General features: G+C 40.2%; 1 long non-coding RNA gene across 1 annotated transcript in view; it reads right to left on the reverse strand.

The window, feature by feature from the left end:
• LOC122704851 overlaps window positions 1-21,286 on the reverse strand; it is a 242,400-nt gene that overhangs the window by 103,813 nt on the left and 117,301 nt on the right. The window lies entirely within an intron of this gene.

The raw sequence follows: 21,286 nt of genomic DNA on the forward strand, positions 1-21,286 counted from the left end.
CCTTTTTGTATTCTTTAGACATTTCCAAAGCTAGAGTGTGATGCTGGGGGATCAACTGGAAAGGCTCAATGCGGAGTGGACTTAAACATTAGACACGTGAACTCTGAAGGGTTCAATGCACCACATCAACAGGCCTGTGCACATGTCTTTTGGAAGTTTGAGGACTCTCGCAGGCCATCTCTAGGCTTTCTTAGTTTGTATCTCATAGTGCCTAGCACAAAGTGCTACTAGTAATTGGATGGTTAAGAGCTTGTAGTACAAATATAGCACTTTGCTGGAAGTACAACCCCCATACCCCAGAATCACAGTTTATTAGGAGTCCCAGTTCCTTAGTACCTTATGATACTACTAAGAAGGTAGTCTGGCTGGGTGTCCAAGGGGACTGTCCCTTGAGTGTGAAGTGAGCTCTCACCGTTTCTGTTTGTACTAGACTCTCACCCAGCAGAAGCCAACATCCTGACTCCAAAAGGATCCTTGCAGATGTTGACTTTCCCATTCCCCCAGTCAGTTCTGGTTTCAGTGGCTCCTTCCATGCAGGCTACATGTGGGCTGTGCACAGACTGACAAGGAACCTCTATTCACCCCATCAGTTCTGAGACACCCGGGATGCCACTAGAGAGCCAGTTAATTAAAAGCATGGCTCAAAAGCAAATACGTCCAATCAGTTGTTCTATACTTGAAAAAATAAAGTAGGTTTTGTTGCTGCTGTTGCAGTTAGGTAAAATCAAGTTTTCAATCTTATTCTAATATTTTTGTCCCCCCTCCACTGACATATTTACTTTATTGTTTTTAGAGAGTAGCTTGTCTAAACAGAAATTATTACTTAGAGTGCTTTTTAAAAAACTTTTTGTTTGATATTGGCGTGTAGCCAATTAACAATGTTGTGACAATTTCAGGCAGGGAGCAAAGGGACTCAAACCATACCCGTAAATGTATCCATTCTCCCCCAGACTATCCCATCCAGGCTGCCACATAACATTGAGCCAAGTTCCCTGTGCTATACAGTAGGTCCTTGGTAGTTATCCATTATAAATATAGCAGTGTGTACATGTCCATCCCAAACTCCCTAACTATTCTTCCCCCGCATCATTCCCCTGGCAACCTATTTAGAGTGCTTAACAGAAGCAATGTAATACTGGCTTAAACAATCAGGAAATTCACTATTGCTTAGAGCTAGAATTCAGAAGTAGGGCGGACTCCAGGATTGAGTCTGCAGCTCAGTGAAGTCATTGAGGAGCCCAGTCCTGTGGGCATTTTAGCACTACCAACCTCTAAGTGTCAGCTTTGCACTCATGCTAACTCCTCTCAGTCAGAATATACAAAGGAAGAGAAAGATATTGTTTATCTTGCGTCCATGTATTTATACCTCATCAGCTGGCAAACTTCCCCTCACATATTATCAGCCAGGATTGGGTCCCAGGCTCATTTCCAAACAAATTCCTGGCAAGAGGGATGGGATGACCACAACTGGCCCAAATGAATACTTCAGGGTGGGATGGGTGTTGGGTCAGGAAGTCAGAGGCACTATTCTAAGCATGCAGTTTCAGGTTGGCGCCCACTCCAGTACCATGAATGCAACAGGTTCTTAGCACATGGCTGAGAGTCATGGCAGAAAAGATTTGACTTTACCATTCAAACTTGTTTAACTTTGCTGCTGCACTGAGGTTTCCCAACACCATAGTCTAGCTAACCACAAACAGGCAAATTTTAAGGACTCCACACTGTCTGTATACTCATGATGCCTATCAATGCTATAGCACAAAAGAAGGAACCCAGGAGTGGCCCAAAGCCCAGCTCTGCGGTTTGGCAGGTCCACTGAGCCTCTCGTCCATATCCCTTCCTGAAGTCAGGATGGATGGTTAGTGCAGGGCTGGCTCTCTCAACCCAGCTCACGCAGAGAGAGGAATTCCCAAGTGGCATTACTCTGGGCAGGCCTTTCTGCTTTCCACGGCGTTGCTTACCCACTGATTAGCTGTGAATATCGAATGAGGCTGAGACAACATCACTGTGGTCATTGGAATAATAAAATCGAGTCATTCCATCATTTCACTTTTCCTTTGAGGGGGAAAAGCTTGGAACACAAGGCCCATCAAGGCCTTTCCTGTTTCTGATGTCTCTATCACAGACTTGGCTCCAAAGGTTAAATGTTTTGGATTACAAAATGTACATTATATGAGGGTCTTCCTATAAATCAACAAGGCAGGTATGTTAAACACAGAAAAATATCTACAGCTGTTCTCTTACTCATCCTGCTTGTTATTTAACTCAGCCTGGGCCCTAAGGAACATTTTTAGTTGTACTGTCAACAGTTTCAAAACAAAGAAGAAACTGCAACTGGCAAATGAGGAACCCAGCTGGTCCTCTGTTTAGGCTCCCACTGCATATACTTTAATCCTGACACCTGCAAGCTATTTAATCAGGATTTACAATTGAACATGAAGGATGAGGGGTCCGCAGGGCTGTGTTCTTCGTGTTTGGATTGCAAATGATGGAGAAAAACTTTGTTATCGGATGTTGTAGTTATTTGAAGTTGGGTGCCCTCTAACCCACGGGGAACTCGGCATCATTTATCACTCCCCAGAAAAAACTCAGCTCAGGCAGACGCTGCCCCTTACAGCCTAACATTCTATTTTTGCTTCTCCTGTATTCTAGAGTAAACAAACTAGGGATTTATGAACAATGAGAAAAATAATTTCCGGAGAACAGATGGCAAGAGAAAGTTCTAAGTGAAATAAGGAAAGCAAGTCTGGAATTTGACAAAGCAACAAGCAGACAAGGGCATTTGCGTACAACATGGTCAAGGCCTGCAGTGTACAAAGAGTTCTCTACTCACAAACGTACCCTTTCATGGAAAAGAGCAAAGTCTTGAGCCAGAGTGAAAGTATGGCCGTTCTGCCCAATGCTTCAGATAGAATTTAAGGTTGCTCGTAAATGCACAAAGTTCCTATACAAATAAAGAGAATGCACTAATTCTGGACTTAGAAAAATTCCCTTGGGACTAGCACTTTAGAATGGAAACTTCCTGTTAGTTAAGAACCTTCTAAAATAGAGTGACTGAGACAAGCCCAGAGGAACGGCTATGGTTGATACTTATTGGGTCCCCACTGGCCTGAGTGCTTTGGAGGCAAATAAAGAAGCAGAAGACACAGGTCCTGCCCTCATTGAGCTTCCAGTCTACTTGAGGGGAGAAAAAGACCCCCATTGAAATAATAACAGGACAGAATGATGTGCAATAGAAAGAATTTCAGAGAAGGGATGATTACTGTCCTCTGGAGTAGTCAAAGAAAGCTTTCTGAAGAACTTGGAGGTTTGAGTTAAAAATGTAAGTGGTTGAGGCAATGGTTCTCAATGTATTTTAGCACAAAGCACCTCCAATGATAGTCCCCAGACATTTACATTTAGAACCTATTCACTGAGAAATACTTAACAAAAACCCATGAATTTATTACCATTGAAAGATGTTTGTATTTTTTTTTACCATAGCAGTATTTACATGTGTTTGAAAAACAGTACACATAGGTGTGATGTATTGTCAATGTACAAGATATGGTTTCCATATGGCCTCACACCTCTTCCTTGTAATAGCTCTGCTATTTCAGTCCAGTGGTCTAATGTCTACAGGTTAGTAAACACTGGCTTAGACTAACATGTTTGAGTGCTTATGAAACTGCCCTCAGAGCAAATGCCTAATAAAATTGGACAGATGGCCCTCTGTTGATGCCTTCAGAAATACTTCAGGAGCAGTGGGGGACTTGGGTGTGGCTTTAGTGGCAACCTTCCTTCAACATCTCTGCTGACAATTCGGTACCTTGAGCAATTGCTCTCTCCTTAGCCCCCTGTTGCAATGTGCCCAGGTTGGTGAGTGGCTTAAGTTTATAAGGATCTAGCATCAAGGTTGATCTAGCATCAACACCCACTCCAGTGTTCTTGCCTGGAGAATCCTGGGGACAGTGGAGCCTGGTGGCCTGCCATCTGTGGGGTCGCACAAAGTCGGACATGACTGAAGCAACTTAGCAGCAGCAGCATCAAGGTTAGAGATGGTGGGCCACATTATGTATTGCCTTCTACTAGACCCAGACCAGCTTAGATAGAAAATTCCTCACATGTCAAGAACCTATGTGTCTTTTAAAGACCAGAGAAATCGATTTAACGGTATCTCTCAGAAATTCCTTGTCCCACTGAATAAAGAACACACTTTTCTTCGTGTTCAAGTATCATCTGCTTGCTTTTTTGGGTAAATATCCAAAACACAGGAAAGCAGATAAACTCAGTCAGTGTTCTCTTGTGATCATTTTGGCATGTATCCTTAACAGTTTTTAACATATATGCACAAACATTTTTACAAAACTGGAATCATTCTATACATACCATTTTATAACCTGATTTTTTCCAGGTAATATATTGTGTTTAGTTCCCTTGTCAGGATTTTCTAAATCCTGACTTTTTAATGACTGTATTTTTGATCACATTTGATCACATCACTTTTCCAATCATTATTTAATTAATCCTTTTTTTTTGTTAAACATTTAGTTTGCTTCCATGTTTTCTAAACCTTAAAACAATGTGGTGATGAATATATTTATAAAAATCTTTATGCTTCCTGCAAAGAAAATGCAACTTCAATATGATCAAGTATCTTGAATTCTATAGCTTACTCCCAGATTTTACCATTTCATTTTGGCTTTTTCTACCAGTTTCAGATTCTGTTTGGGATCTCTGCATTTAGCTATTGGTCAAGTTGACAGAATACAAAGCAGTGAGGTGGTTTCTTTCCAGATGAGTTGGGAGAATCAGAGAAGTATAAGCCTTATTCTCATCCTCCTCTTCCTAGAGGCTGAAGAGGTAGATACCTCACAACAATTTTTTTTCATTTATTTTTATTAGTTGGAGGCTAATTACTTTACAATATTGTAGTGGGTTTTGTCATACATTGACATGAATCAGCCATGACCTCACAACAATTTAAGTGTTGTGAGGTGTTGATGGGAGAGGAATTTGAAGTAGAAACTCTCCGCTTGGACAGCAAGGAAAGCTCAGGGCAGGACACAGTATGTAAACTCTTGCTTAGAAGAGGAAGCTTGAGCTGGGCTCATCACGGAAGGCTACATTGGAAGGCTACATTGGAAGGCTGCATGGAAGGCTTTTCTCACTTCCGCATCTTTCTTGTATAGTTTTCCTCACTACAGAGTTGACATTTTAGGGTAAGCATTATTGAAGGAAAATTATTCCTGTTACTTGTTAGAGGAATAGAAATGGAGACATAGAGAACAGACTTTGGACACAGTGGGGAAAGGAGAAGGTGGGATGAATTGCGAGAGCAGCATCGAAACATACACGATACCAAAGATCAGACCAAGAGTGGGAGATTTATATTAAACTAACTTAGCAGGATTCTTGTTATGGAATAAGCAGGCCAAGGACAGAGCCCAAGGTCTGAGCCTAGTTGGAAAGCGGACTCAGAGGAGCATGATTCAAGGAGTCTTTGTCAACATCTGTTTCCTGAAGTGTCTAATCTCTCATTGTGATGTTTCTCAGTTTTCCCCCCATGGAAATAATGTGAACTCAACTTGTAGGAAGAAGTTTCCACTTGATGCTTTGCAGTTCCCATTTCTCTTTCTGTTTCTCTGCTCTGCTCTCTCCTCTCCTCACCCCACCGCGCCTTCCTGTCCTTCCACCTCCCAATCCTGTGCCCTCTTACCCACACCCTCGGCCCTTCATACCCATTTCCCTTTCCATACACAGTTTTAAGCACAGGCTTCATGGAGTCATTCACTCAGTCTATCACAGTACTTCTTTCTCTGGCACCTCTGGTGGAGGGAAGCATCAATGCCTGATAGATCATGGATCTCAAAGACTCTGCGTTCCCTGTGGCATCTCCCCTCTTAATCTTACATACCTGACCCACTAACTTATTCTCAGCCTTCAATTTAGAAAATTTGTTCAGAAGATTTGCTAATCAATTTAGAAGAATGGTTAATCTCACTACATTACATGGTCAGATGTAGTAAGACAATTTGTTTCTAAAAGAGCACTTTGAGAGTAAAATGAGGTACTACTGTTAACTACACGGCATAAGTTGAGACTGTCTCCAGTAAACCCAGTTACATGATTAATTTTGCCCTTACTTTCATTCCTAGTCTGTGCAAGTTCTCTGTCAAATAGAGTCAAGAACAAATTATCATCTAAGAATGTTGAGTACAAAATTTTGAAATTTTGATTAATCAGTTAAAGATGTCGGGCTAAATCAGGTCAGCATTGTGCTACCAATGAAGAAAGGTTTGGTCAAACAAACAGCATAATAGAGATTTATAGAAGAACCTGGGTAACATGGTTACACAGTGATCTAAGCAGATGGTCAAATGATTTTCAGACTTAATAACCTTTATCATTTAAGTTTATTAATTTTATTTTTCTTTTCTATTTACATTCCAGATTTATTTTCTCTCTTTAGTTGGTCTGTTGCCCAAACAGATATGGCTTTAAAATAATTCATCTCAACTACTGGGTTGGCCAAAAAGTTTGTTCAGGTTTTTCCATAAGATCTTTAGGAAAAATCCAAACAAACATTTTGGCCAATGAAATACTACGGCTATTGAGGTATATTTATGGAAATTGGTCACTGATGATTAAGAATTATTTAGGGCCACTCAAAATAAGTGTGACTATGGTAGCCCTAATTTAAGACAAAAATTAAAGAAACGTAACTATTTTCAAGAAGATAGTAGCTTCTTTTGGCTTCCTTTTGTGAAAAAACTTCCCATACTTCAAGTATCTTCTAAAATATGTTATTTTTCTCTTATCTCTTTTATTTGACATTTGCATGCTGACTACTCTTGCAAAATATTCACCCAGCCTACAAGCAGTAAGCTTTGATACATCAAAGATTGTAGAAGAAATGGAAAAATGTTGCTAAATAATTACTTTCCCAAAGTACACCAGACTGACAATTTGCCAAATTTCTAAGGATCAAAACACACACACACACACACACACACACACACACAAAACTATATAGAATTCTTACTGAGAAAAGCAAATATGAAAACATTTGAAAACTCATTAAAAAAATCATAATTCTAAAGTAAAAATTTGACAAAGATTTAAAAAATCTGTAGACCAATTTTGTATGTTATTAAACATGTAAAAATCTGATCTAGTTTTATGGTAAAAAAATAATACACAGAATGTTTATTATGTTACCCAGGAATTCATGGATAGTATGCAGTAGGGAAATCCAGAAATGAAAATTATACAGTAATAGGTCAAAGACTAAAGTATTTGCTCAATTATTTGCTCATATATTAGTTCAATATGATCAATAGGCATAATAACTGAATATCCTTTCTGCTTAGAAATTTTCAATAAACTTGGTATAGAATGATATGTAATACAACTTTAAACTTCCAGATACACATACACACATACCCCTCTCTTCCAAATCAATAGCCATGCAGCATCATTATTAACCATGAAACACTAGAGGCAATCTCATTAAAATAGATATACTATCATAGCTATCAATACCTATAGCATTATCAAATTTCTAGGCAATATTGTAAGTCAAAACAGAAAAAAATATAAGTATTGCTATTTGCAAGTAATGTGATTTACATAGACCAGAAGTGGGCAAACTATGGACTAAGGGCCAAATCTAGCCAGTGGACTGATTTTGTAAGTAAAGTTTTATTAGAATATAACTATGCCCTTTCATTTACATGTTGTCTCATGGTTGCCTGTGAACTATAACAGCAGAAATGAATGGCTGTGACAGAGACCATATGGCTCACAAAGTCTAAAAGATTTACTATCTAGCCCTTTACAGAAAAAATCTGGAGTACCCCCTAAAATCAATTAAGGAATCATTTAGGGGCTTCCCTGGTAGCTCAGACGGTAAAGCGTCTGCCTACAACGCGGGAGACCCGGGTTCGATCCCTGGGTCAGGAAGATCCCCTGGAGAAGGAAATAGCAACCCACTCCAGTACTCTTGCCTGGAAAATCCCATGGACCGAGGAGCCTGGTAGGCTACAGTCCATGGGGTCACAAAGAGTCAAGACACGGCTGAGTGACTTCACTTCAGTTTACTTCATGGTGGTCAGATATAAAATATACCAAAGATAGTTATGTAATATACCAAGAATAATAAGCTATATAAAATTAAAAAAATCCCCCCAAAACAGCATATTTAAACACACAATAGGCAGGCTCTATCTGAAGAAAATCATCCAGTTTTAATAAAAATCATAAAAGAATGTGCAAATACAGAATGTACCATGTTCTTGAATTGGAAGATTGAAAAGCATATATATCATGTGCTGTGCTTAGTCATTCAGTCATGTCTGACTCTTTGCGACCCCATGGACTTCAGCCTGCCAGGCTCCTCTGTCCATGGAATTCTCCAGGCAAGAATACTGGAGTGGGTTGCCATGCCCTTCTCCAAGGGATCTTCCCAACCCAGGTCTCCTGCATTGCAGGTAGATTCTTTACCATCTGGGCTACCAGGGAAGCTCAATAAATAATCCCTCCCATATTATAAATTTGATGCAATTTCAATAACAATTGTAATTTGAGGAGGGAACCAAATATTCAAGAATTGTAAAAAGAATTGGCTACCAGGTAGGTGAACCCTCAAATACACAATCCCAGACATAATAGGAGTTTATTTCTCGTTCACATGAAGTAAAATATAGGCATTTCAGATAGGCCAGCTGTTACCTTCCAAAGAGAGAGAGAGAGAGAGACCCAGGCTCCTTCCACCTTGTAGATTCTCCTTCCCACCACAGGGCTTCCAAGGTTGTCCTAGGAGCCTCTCAGTTCTAGGCAGCTGAGAAGGTAGAAGATCTCAGAGAATTGCCTAGATGAGGTTTTATTTTTATAGGCTTTCCTGGAGGTGCCACACATTTCTTTTCTCACCTTCTATCAGTCATATCGTAACAGTTAACTGCAAAGGATCACGGGAAATGTAGTCCAGTTGTCTGCCCAGAAGTAATTTTTTAAAAAAGACGTTTGGTGAACAGTTTGCAAAGTTTGCCATAGCACTAGATGGGGAAATCAAGAAACAGACCACAGCATACGTCAGACTTTATAATGTGGTAAGTAATGGCATTTCAAATCAGTGAGGAAATTACAGTCAATTAACAGAGCTAGGACAATTACTGATTATATCTTTACCTCATACTACACAATAAAATAAATTCCAGATGTACTACATATAAGTACATATATATATATATATACATATATAGATATACACACACACATATATGAAACTCCTAAAAAACTAGAATAAATATAATTTGATATTTTGGTGGGAAGGACCTTCTTACGCAAAAGATGAAAGAAACTGTAAAGGAAAATTGATAGTTTGAGTACTTAAAAATCAGTAACATCTCTATGAGACTAGAAAAAATTATAAAGTCCAAGTGGCAAAAGAAATATTTCTACTTGAAAGTCAAAGCATTAATATCCTTAAAAAAATTTAATATCCTTAATAAGTTCCTAATACCAATGTGAAAAAGATGAATGTAACTGAAAAACAGGAAATGAGATGTAGATGGCTAGTAAACATAAAAAATAAAGCTCAGTACAAGGATAGTTTAGAAATTGTATGACTTTCAAGGCCTCTGAGTCCCAGTTTCTCCATCTATGAAATCAGAATAATGATAGAAACTATTCTTGAGGTTTCTGCTTAATTTAACAAGATAATGTATGTTAAATGTGCAGTAAACACAGATAAAAACAATGGCTCATATTTATTCAGTGTTTATGATGTATTTTTAAGTGAAAAAGGAAAGATTCAAAATATATATTCAGTGTGATGTCATTAAAACATACACATATGTACACACACACACAGAGGAAAGAAATAGACCAGGATTTTAGCAGGGATTGTCTCTTGGTTGTGGCCTTAGGAATAAATATTATTTTCTCCTTCAAACATTTATTCATTTTCTAGAATTCCCACAATAAGCATGTATTGTTATTTTTATAATTAAAAAAAGTAAGTGCTAATCTTTAAATAATTATTGAATGATCCCAAATGGTTTCTTGAATTTGTCTGGGATTGATTAGTTTCTGAAACCAGAATTCATTTTCAAAACCACTATCCAAAGCCCTGAGCAAGGAAAAAAAATCACCAAATAAGCTTTGCTTCAGTTTCAGCCCAACAACAGAATCTCTTTCTTGCTTGTCCAAATGAAGTGTGAAATCAGTACCCAGGAAGGATTCAGAATATTAACTGAAACACTCTGAAAAAGCTGGCTTGTAACAGACTAAAGTTCAGATAGGGCAAAACAACAGAACTGAGGGTATGGTTGGGTCTCTATGACCACTGGTGCAGGCGCCTCCCTCAGCTCAATCCTGGTCTCCTCCTTGGTACTGTGTCCAGGTTCCGCTCGTTCAATCCCATTTCTTTCCTTTTCTTTTGTGGGCATCCCTTGTCCACTGCTTCTATTTTGGGTGGAAAGTTACTTAACCCAAATCTGTCTCCTCATCTGCAAAATGAGGTGAATAATACCTTCCTAATGAGATTATTTTATATAAAGCACTTAGTATGAGACCTGACACATAGCAGGTACTCAATAAATTGATGTTATTATTCTCTAAATGGACATAGTACTCATCCTTAAAATGTCATCAGGAACTTCCCTGGTGGTCTGGTAGTTAAGAATCTACCTTGCAGTGCAGAGGACATGGGTTCAATCCCTGGTCAAGGAACTAACATCCCACATGCTGCAAAGCCAATAAGCCTGTGTGCTGCAACTACTGAGCCCACACACTGCAACTAAGGCCCAATGAGGCCAAGTAGATTTTTTTAAACGTTGTCATATAGAATCACATATTCACATTTTCTACCTTGTACCTGGAGTAAGAAGTAAAGAAGGAGCTCTGCAGTTTGGGTGAAGCTCACCTTTGCCCACACCTGGATAAGTCATTTCTAAATAGCCTCAATTAAACAAGTTTTCATTGCATATTGTCATAACTTGTCCCTGAAATCAACAAGTTAATAACATATCATTAAGAAGTCTACTACAGTAAGAGCAGACTTCCGTTGTTCTAGCAGAAACGCTCTCCTGGCTTTCTGCTGCCCCAGGAGTGATTTATCTAATATTCTTGAGAGTAGGCAGTCTCCAGCAGGCCATGCGTTCTGCTGCTTCTCCAAAGTTGGCCACTGGTGGCTGGAAGGACAGAGGTAAAGGGAGACTGGCCCAATTCCTAGCTCTCTGTGATGGGTGGTAGTCTGCCAAAGCGTGGAGTTTTCTTACTAACCCGCGTGGTTCTACTGCTTCATCCTCCAACCTAGATTCTACCAGCAATAAAGGGTATGTATTGGTTTCTATTGTCCCTGCATTTTATTTTTGGCTTATTCAGAATTTGTGGGAGGAAAGAGAAGTGCTGTATATTAGAGGCCTTCTTGATGATCCCAACAGATCTAATATAACAAAAAGCAGCTAGGCTCATCAAATCTTCTCTGAGAGACTGAACTTGACAGAATTTTTAGTTAGATAACCAACATAAAACTCTCCTTCATGTATAGAAAGGGACATGGATGAGCATTTTCACAGCTGGGTTGAAAAACTAAAAACTACCTACATTTTCATCAGTAGGAGATGGATAAATGAAATGTGTTTTATTTACTTTTGTTAATATTTTATTCCATTTATTTACTGGAGGGAATATTGTTGTTTAGTCACTCAGTCATATCCAACAGTTTGCAACCCCATGAACTGCAGCATGCCAGACTTCCATGTCCTTCACCATCTATATGCAGTGGTTAAAAGAGATGAACTAAGTTTGTATGTTTGGATGTGGATATATATAAAAATCATGGTGTAGAATCAAAAAGGAAATTCCGTTCATGTGATAATATTTATGTAAGTGAAAAAATACACAGAGAATACCATATACAATTTGTGGATGTGTGTGACAGAACTAACCACTTTCAATCAGAACTGATAGTGAGAGATGTTGATTAGCTCAGGAGAAGGAGAGAAAAAGTAGGATTTGGTTGGCACAAAAGAATTTTATCTGTAATATTTTACTTTCCAAAAGAGAGTTTAAACTTGATGTGCAATTTTGATAAGACATACACATAGGGAAAAAATTAGGATGCAAATATGATAACATGCCAGTTTGTGTTAACCCTGTATGGGGAAGTAAGTGTACTGTATTATTTATCATACTTTCCCGCAAATAAACCTTATCTAAAACAAAAAAGAATCAAGATGAGGGTTGATCTTGAAGGAGTCTTCCACAGATAGGAAGCACAGAGGCTGGACAGTGTTAGGGGTAACAGCTGGGAGACTGACCTGTGGTGGGAGAAATGGCCAGGCCAGATGGAGGCCACGTTCAAGCTGGTCAGAAGAGAGCCGAGTAAGTCAGTGCACAGAGGGAGAAACAGCAGAGGGACTGGGCAGAGAAAGACCACGTGGCCCACAGGGGAGGGGAGGGTGTGGTCAGGCCTGGAGTGTTCTCCACTGCTGACCTAGTTAGCTCCATTTCAGTCCATAGTCTTAAAATAAATCCTCTTTTGTCTGGTGATAGCTTAAGTGCAACCAAACAAGCTGTACTGAGCCACTATTTACATATTCAAACTGCTCTTAAAAGAATACTCAAGATCCCACAATAACTCATGACTTAGATATTTCTGAGAATGAATAAACCCTGAGAATTCTGAACTGATGTGACCACCAATGCTATAGCATTGATGGGCTCTCTTTCCTCCTAGTCTACTTTTTTGTTTTTTTTTTGGATCACCACAAAAAGATAGTATTATTGATGGTATTTTTAAAAATAAAATTTTAATAAATTTAAAAATTTTAAATAGTTTTAGATTTACAGAAAAGTGGCAAAGATGGGTTAGAGAGTTCATGTGTACCTCACACTCAGTTTCCTGTAGTATTAGCACCTTGTGTATGAATGGTCCCTTCGTTACAAGCAAACAGCCAATACTAGGACTTCCCTGGCAGCCCACTGATTGGGACTGTGCTCCCAATGCAGGGGGCCTGGGTTGGATATCTGATCAGGGAACTAGATTCTGCATGCCACAACTAAGTGTTTGAGTGCTGCAATAATCCCACATCCTGCAACTAAAGAGCCTGCACAGCCAGGAAAAAAAATAAAAAGCCAATACTGATACATCATTATAAACCAAAATCCACAGTTTATTCAAATCTCCTTAGCTTTGAGCAATCTTTTTTTGTTGTTGCAGGATCCCATCCAAGATCCATTATAATTACTTGTCATGTCTCTTCAAGCCTCGCTTGTCTGTGACAGCTTCTCACTTGTCTTTGTTACCCTTGACTGTTTTGGGGAGGACCAGTCAGGTATTTTGCAAGTTGCCCATCAGCTGGGATTTGTCTCATGATCTTCTCATGATTAGACTGGTGTTATATGTTCATGAGAGGAAGAGCATTGAGTGAATGTGACCTCTCATCCCATCCTATCAACATAATGTCACTTTTGATGTGACAAGTCATCTGTGGCCCTGCTCACTCACAAGTGACACGTTTTACAAGTTTTTCTAGGGACTCTCTTGACCGAAGGAGTGACTCTTACAGAGGGTAGGAGTCATCTCAAAGTGCAGAACACAAACCTGGCAGGCTGCCTCAGTCCTCCCTGCAGAAAGGCCTGGCTTGGTCTGTGCCCCAGTTTTCCAAGTCTCCTTAGACAGAAGCTAGGGCCTGAGTTTTCCTTGTGCTCCCAGCTCTGGTCACTGGGGACTCCAAGGAAGGAGCGAGACACTTCCCAGGATTAGTGTCTGTTTCTGGAGCACAGAGGAAGCCACTCATGGAAACCAGATTCTCCTTTCTCAAGCAGTGTAGAAGGGTATCTTGAGAGCATGAGTATTTACACTAATAAATATTTAAAGAAAAGAACAGACCATTTCCTCTAGCTGATAAAGGTCCAAGGAAATGTTTGGGCCCCTGCTACTTTGCAGCAACGCTTTAATGCATCCTAGTTGACTCCCTATCACAGACCCTGTGGCTTCATCTCAAAGGTTTTTCAGCTTTCATCCACCCTCAGCCACACCCAGAGTGATCTCTTAACCTCAGGTAATTGTGTACGTGTAGAAGTTGCTCAATAGTGTCCAACTCTTTGCAACCCCATGGATTGTAGTCCACCAGGTTTCTCTGTCCTTGGAATTCTTCAGGCAAGAATACTGGAGTGGGTAGACATTCCCTTCTCTAAGAGATCTTCCCAACCCAGGGATCGAACCCAGGTCTTCCTTTCCTATTGCAGGTGGTTTCTTTACCACCTGAGCCACCTTGTATGCTTCCTATCTAATTGGGAGGAGGAAAGCCAGGTGTCCTCAGCTCCCACAACCCTGACATCCTCCTGTCCTGATCTGCTTCTCCTTTCTCTCTGTGCCAGGAATGAAGGACAACCCCTACTCCTCTGATCAACCCCACGGATATCGCCACCTCCTTTCATCTACCCCTTCCCACTGCCTCTCCTTGTTCAGCTTACCATGCTCCAGATTAGTACCTCCTCCCTCAATCTGGTGCCCTCTCAAACTGCCATCTACCCTTCTTCTTCCTTTAAATGACCCTTAATGATATTATGGGCTTCCCTGGTGGCTCAGAGGTTAAAACGTCTGCCTGCAATGCGGGAGACCTGAGTTCGATCCCTGGGTAGGGAAGATCCCCTGGAGAAGGAAATGGCAACCCACTCCAGTATTCTTGCCTGGAGAATCCCATGGATGGAGGAGCCTGGTGGGCTACAGTCCACAGGGTCGCAAAGAGTCGGACAGGACTGAATGACTTAACTAACTTAATGATATTAAGGACCCTTAAGACTCATCCAACCTCACCTCTGCATTTCCAGCCAGCCCTCACCATTTTTATTTCCCTGAAAGTGTCAAGCTGTCTTTCTACAGCCTCTGAACCTACTGTGTACAAGGCCTGAAATACTGTCTCTCCCAGCTCCCCTCCACCCTACGTCATTGTTGGCCAACTCTCTACTTTCTATCTCACACCTTGGAAGACTCAGATTTTAGAGAACTTCCTCCAGGAAACCTTCAATGAATCCCAGAAACCAAAATAGGGCCAAGTCATGTGCCCTCAGAGCACCTTGAGGATATAAGAGTTGGACCATAAAGAAGGCTGAGTGTTGAAGAATTGATGCTTTCAAATTGTGGTGCTGGAGAAGACTCTTAAGAGTCCCTTTGACAGCAAGGAGATCAAGCCAGTCAGTCCTAAAGGAAACCAGCCCTAAATATTCATTGGAAGGACTGCCACTGAAGCTGAAGCTCCAATACCTTGGCCACCTGATGCAAGGAGCTGACTCACTGGAAAAGACTCTGATGCTGGGAAAAAGATTGAGGACAGGAGAAGGGGGTGACAGAGGATGAGATGGTTAGATAGGGTCACCAACTCAATGGACCTGAGTTTGAGCAAACTCCAGGAGATAGTGAAGGAAAGGGAAACCTGGCATGCTCAGTCCATGGGGTCGCAAAGAGTTGGACACGACTTAGTGATCAAACAACAACAGAGCACCTTATAACCCTGTTTTAGCACTTATCTCACAGTGTTGAAACTACCTGTTTATTTCTACTATCTCTCACTGGATTATAGGCTCTTGATAGGAGCAGAGTATATCTTGCTCATCAATATATTCCTCAAATACTGGACCTAATACTGAGCTCAAAAATAGCTGTTGAATTAAAAGAGCAGTCTAGCCAGCTGCTTCTACCTTAAACCCTTGAGTGTCCTACCACTCATTACACTCCCATCACCCACACCTCAAACTCCTTTATTTGCCTCTGGGTCAGCCACCTGGTGAGATGTTCTAGATAAATTCCTACATGTAACAGCCAATGGTCCCTTCTCAGTTCTTGGTCTACTCAGCCTGTCTTCAGGCTGCAATGCTCCAGTCCAATTTTCCCTTCTTATAATTGTCCCCTCCCTTGAATTTCTGGGATATTGTGCTCTTCTGATTCTCCCTGACTTCTGTGGCTAGTTTCTCAGAATCCTTCATTCTCTTCTATTCTTTCCCCAGTCACCTCTGTTCTTTTATCTTCTACCCTTGCTTCTCGTCCTTGCTTCCCTATTTCTATGAATAGCAGTATCCTCCATGACCTGCAGGGGAGGCTGAGAAATATGGGGATGCATGTGGACACACATGTGGACATTTGGACAGCACTGCTCTGCCAAGGCTCCTCCAGTAAGGGTGACCACCCAGTTTGCCTGGCAATATCTGGATTTAGCACTGGCGAGTCTTGCATGCAGGAAAATCCTCAATCCTGGGCCAACTGAGAAGGTTGGGCCCTCTTTCACCAGCCCTTGACTTGTCCCTTTGTACAACCATGTCATACTTGTTTCCACTTCATCTAGATCTAGATTACAGACTTCCTGGATCACATAGATCTTGTCCATCCCTACAAAGTCTGTATTGAGTAGATAACCATATATTTTTATAGAGCTTTAAAATGTCTTTGGTTATTGATTACATGGGTAACATCTAGTCAATGTGAAAAAAAAAAAACAGGTGAGCAGACATGGAGAAAACAATTTTAAACATTTTCTTAATAGCCCTCCTTAGAAATTACCATTTATCTTTGGGAGCACACACACACGTTCACCTGAGTGAATGTGCACACATGCTTGTGTGTATGTATATAAAATAATTGGAAAAGAAAACTAGGTCATGTTTCACAGGCTGTTCTGTACATTCTTTTTCTCACTGAACAATATATCTCATCAGTGTCTATAGAATTAAATTGAGAATGGTATAATTAGAGGACTCACATTCATTGGGCTCACACTGTAGTACCTGGGAATGCTGGTATGATTAGCTGTATCATGTCCCGTAACTTGGCATGCTGACCATTTTATATAATTGACTGGTTGTACTTCCTTTTTTGAAGTAAATACATTGATGTAAATTGTTCCAGAATGTTGAAAAAGATGGGCAGCTATCCAGTTCATTACATAAAGCAAGCATAACCTTGAGAGATCAACACAGCATTACAACAAGAAAGAAAAACTACAGGCCAAGTTCCTTTAGGAATACAGGTCTTAAATTAACTACAAGAAAATAGACTATAGTAAGATAATAACAAAAAAATTCATCCTTACAGAGGTCTGTGTTCCAGGAACTGGCCTGAGTGAATCACTTATACTGATTCAGAATCATCCTAATACCCTGTGTGGTATCTTTTTTTCTCCCCAAATAGATGAAGAAACATGTACAAAGAGTGTAACTTGTCCACGGTTACCCTGCTAGTAACACCAAGGCCACATACAGCTTTTGTTCCAGCCATCCATGGATAGATAAGAAAATCCAATATAATAAAGTACAACAGGTTTAACAAGGAAAACAAGATCATCCTGACAGTCTAAAAAAGGCATTCAAGAATAAATGATGCCTCTTAATAAACCTATTACAAAAATAGGAGCCAAATGGTATTCATTTTAAGCATATATATATTTAAAATTAATATATTTCTGTTAAAAAATCAGGTTCAAAGTATGGGTTCTTCACTTCTACTTACTAGCAACCAAAAATACGTTCCTTAGGAATACTTTATAGGACATATGAAAGTTTCCTCCTTTCAACAAAAAGAATGTGTTCTTCGAAAGGTTTAATGAAAAAGCCTAGAAAATTACAATGACTATAAGAACTCCCCTTAAAACCTGTGTTCTGAGACAACTCCAGCATTTTTATGTGCATATACTTTTTCCTTACTGAATTAGGATCACACCGTTACTATGTTGAAACTTGTTTTCTTTCAGTATTTACTGTGATCAATGTCCTCTGTCATTCGTGAATTTGAATGTGCATGTGTGCTCAGTCACTCAGCTGTGGCTGACTCTTCTGGACCCCATGGACCTGCCAGGCTCCTCTGCCCATGGAATCTTCCAGACAAGAATATTGGAGTGGGTTGCCAGTTCCTTCTCTAGGGGATCTTTCCAACCCAGGGATTGAACCCGCATGTCTTGCATCTCCTGCATTGGCAGGTGGATTCTTTACCACTAGTGCCACCTGGGAATTTGAATAGCTGCATAGTATTCAACCAAGAGTATCATCATAGTTTAACCTCTGCTTTTGGACATGTAGGAAGTTTTCAACTTTTTGGCTATTATAGATAGAAGTCAATTAACATCCTTGTTCCTAAAACCTCTTTCACAGCCCTGAAATTTAATTCAGGTCAAATTCCTAGAAAAGAGTTTCAAAAATTGACTCAACCTGCCAACTTACCTTCCTAGGATATTTCCCAGATTGCAGATGAGATGTGTGTGGTGTGTATGAAGAAACTGCAAAACTACTGAGAGTAGTGATTATTTTGAATATGTCCATTTATTATTAGTAGTAATTAACTGTTGAACAAATTGATTCAGTAACTCCAGATAGGAGCTGACAGATGGGAGTGTGGAGGAAATGGCACTCTCCTACATTACTGGTAGAAATATTGACTCATACAAATACTCTAGGAAGGTAATGCATTGTGCTCCTGAGTAGGATGAATATGTGCCATGAAGCTGTCAGTTCCTCCCAAAATAATTTGCAAATCGAATCCAATGACAACAAAGAAGAGTTTGTGTAAGTGATTCTAAAAGTTATCTGCGTAAGACCAGAAACTATAAAACTCCTAGAGGAGAACATAGGCAAAACACTCTCCGACATAACTCACAGCAGGATCCTCTATGACCCACCTCCCAGAATGTTGGAAATAAAAGCAAAAATAAGCAAATGGGACCTAATTAAAATTAAAAGCTTCTGCACAACAAAGGAAACTATAAGCAAGGTGAAAACACAGCCTTTAGAATGGGAGAAAATAATAGCAAACAAAGCAACTGACAAAGAATTAATCTAAAAAATATACCAGCAACTCCTGCAGCTCAATTTCAGAAAAATAAACGACCCAATCAAAAAATGGGCCAAAGAACTAAACAGACATTTCTCCAAAGAAGACATACAGATGGCTAAAAAACACATGAAAAGATGCTCAACATCACTCATCAGAGAAATGCAAATCAAAACCACAATGAGGTACCATTTCACGCCAGTCAGAATGGCTGCTATCCAAAAGTCTACAAACAATAAATGCTAGAGAGGGTGTGGAGAAAAGGGAACCCCCTTACACTGTTGGTGGGAATGCAAACTAGTACAGCCACTATTGAGAACAGTGTGGAGATTACTTAAAAAACAGGAAACAGAATTGCTATATGACCCAGCAATCCCACTGCTGGGAATACACATTGAGGAAACCAGAACTGAAAGAGACACGTGTACCCCAGTGTTCATCGCAGTACTGTTTATAATAGCCAGGAAGGACATGGAAGCAACCTAGATGCCCATCAGCAGATAAATGAATAAGAAAGCTGTGGTACATATACACAATGGAGTATTACTCAGCCATTAAAAAGAATACATTTGAATCAGTTCTAATGAGGTGGATGAAACTGGAGCCTATTATACAGAGTGAAGTAGGCCAGAAAGAAAAACACCAATACAGTATACTAATGCATATTTATGGAATTTAGAAAGATGGTAATGATAACCCTGTATGCGAGACAGCAAAAGAGACATAGATGTGTTGAACAGTCTTTTAGACTCTGTGGGAGAGGGCGAGGGTGGGATGATTTGGGAGAATGGCATTGGAACATGTATATTATCATATGTGAAACGAATCACCAGTGCAGGTTTGATGCATGATACAGGGTGCTCGGGGCTGGTGCACTGGGATGACCCTGAGGGATGGGATGGGGTGGGAGGTGGGTTCAGGATGGGGAAGACATGTACACCCATGGTGGATTCATGTCAATGTATGGCAAAACCAATACGATATTGTAAAATAATTAGCCTCCAATTAAAATAAATAAATTTATATTAAAAAAAATAAATACAAGCTATCTGCAAGAGTTTGCTTAAGAGTTTGCCTAAATGATTCTAAAAGTTATCTGGAAAAACAAGTAAGAGAAATATGAAATACGGTCAAAGAAGAATGAGGGGAGGGGCCTCTCATCACATTTGTCAGAAGCAGCAATAGTTGAAGCCATAGCCATGCAGATCCAAGCACAGTCCCTTCTCACATGTGCCAAGCTTCTCTTCTACTCACATTCGCTGATGGGAAAAGTTTTTCTCACCAGCTGATAAAACTGTGTGGAACTCAAGGTTGTAGCGAACACTCCATTCCTTACCTTTAAGTAAGAGCAGAAAGAAATCCAAGTGTAAATTTGTTATTTTCCACAAGGCCTTGCTTTCTGTGGGGAAGAGCCCTCACTTGTAACTAGTTATGCTATAATCGGGTCTAATTGTCTCTCTCTTATCTTGTAGCTTATTTAATACAATAAAAACAGCTATGTTTATGTTGTACGTTTAACTTTTTAATGAACTTTGTAGCACACTCACAGGACTGGGAGGCACGACCGTAGCTCCAGATGGAGATTGTGGAACTATGAGAATTCTTGTGACTATCCAAGGGGGGGATGTGGGTGTACTCTGGCTGCTGTTGGCTCTATTAGACCCTGCTGATTTAAAGATGGGAAAACGGAGCTGTTTGTGTCCCCAAACCCAGATATTTTAAATACCAGGGATTAGACTCTATCCCTGGCTTCTCTTGTTTAAAACATGGTCCTCTGAGAACACGTGGTCACTGTCTATAAAAACATAAGTTCATTTGCTTAAACCCATCTGTGGGAAACTTTCCCATATAGTGCTGTTCCACAGGCCTTTCCATTTAAAGTATAATTTGAAAGAAGAACACCAACAACACATATACAGAGAGTCCCACCCCCCGTCCCCTGCACAGATGCTCACATACAGTCAAGTCAAACCAGTTGGTATTGACACCCAAGCCCTCCGAGTTCAAAGCAAGAGCCACCTCAGAGTTCCCACCATCTGAAGAGGACCTTGGCTTTTTCCTTTGAAGTGTTTCCTTTGAAGGTCAAGGTAAAGGGGCCATGTTGACTCAAGAAATTGCTAATCTATAGAAAGATGCGGCCTCTGCTCCACCACACATTTGTAATGTTCACATGAGGTTAACAAAACAAATGGTTTTGACTGAAATGCGTGAGCTTGGACCAGCCTTTCTTCTCAAACTGTCCCCATCATAGGAACGTTTTATCAGGATAAGGTGAGAACCAGGAGAACCAAGAATGCACCAGGATCTCAGATAAGTTATTGAATTTAATTTCAAGTGTTTTAAATCTGTAGTCATCCAGTCAGAATTGAAAGTGAAAAGTGAAAATGTTAATCACTCAGTCATGTCTGACCCTTTGTGACCCCATGGACTGTCCCCGCCAGGTTCCTCTGTCCATGAAATTCTCCAGGCAGGAATACTAGA

This window comes from Cervus elaphus, chromosome 12 (assembly GCF_910594005.1).
Source record: "Cervus elaphus chromosome 12, mCerEla1.1, whole genome shotgun sequence".
NCBI classification, from domain to species: domain Eukaryota; kingdom Metazoa; phylum Chordata; class Mammalia; order Artiodactyla; family Cervidae; genus Cervus; species Cervus elaphus.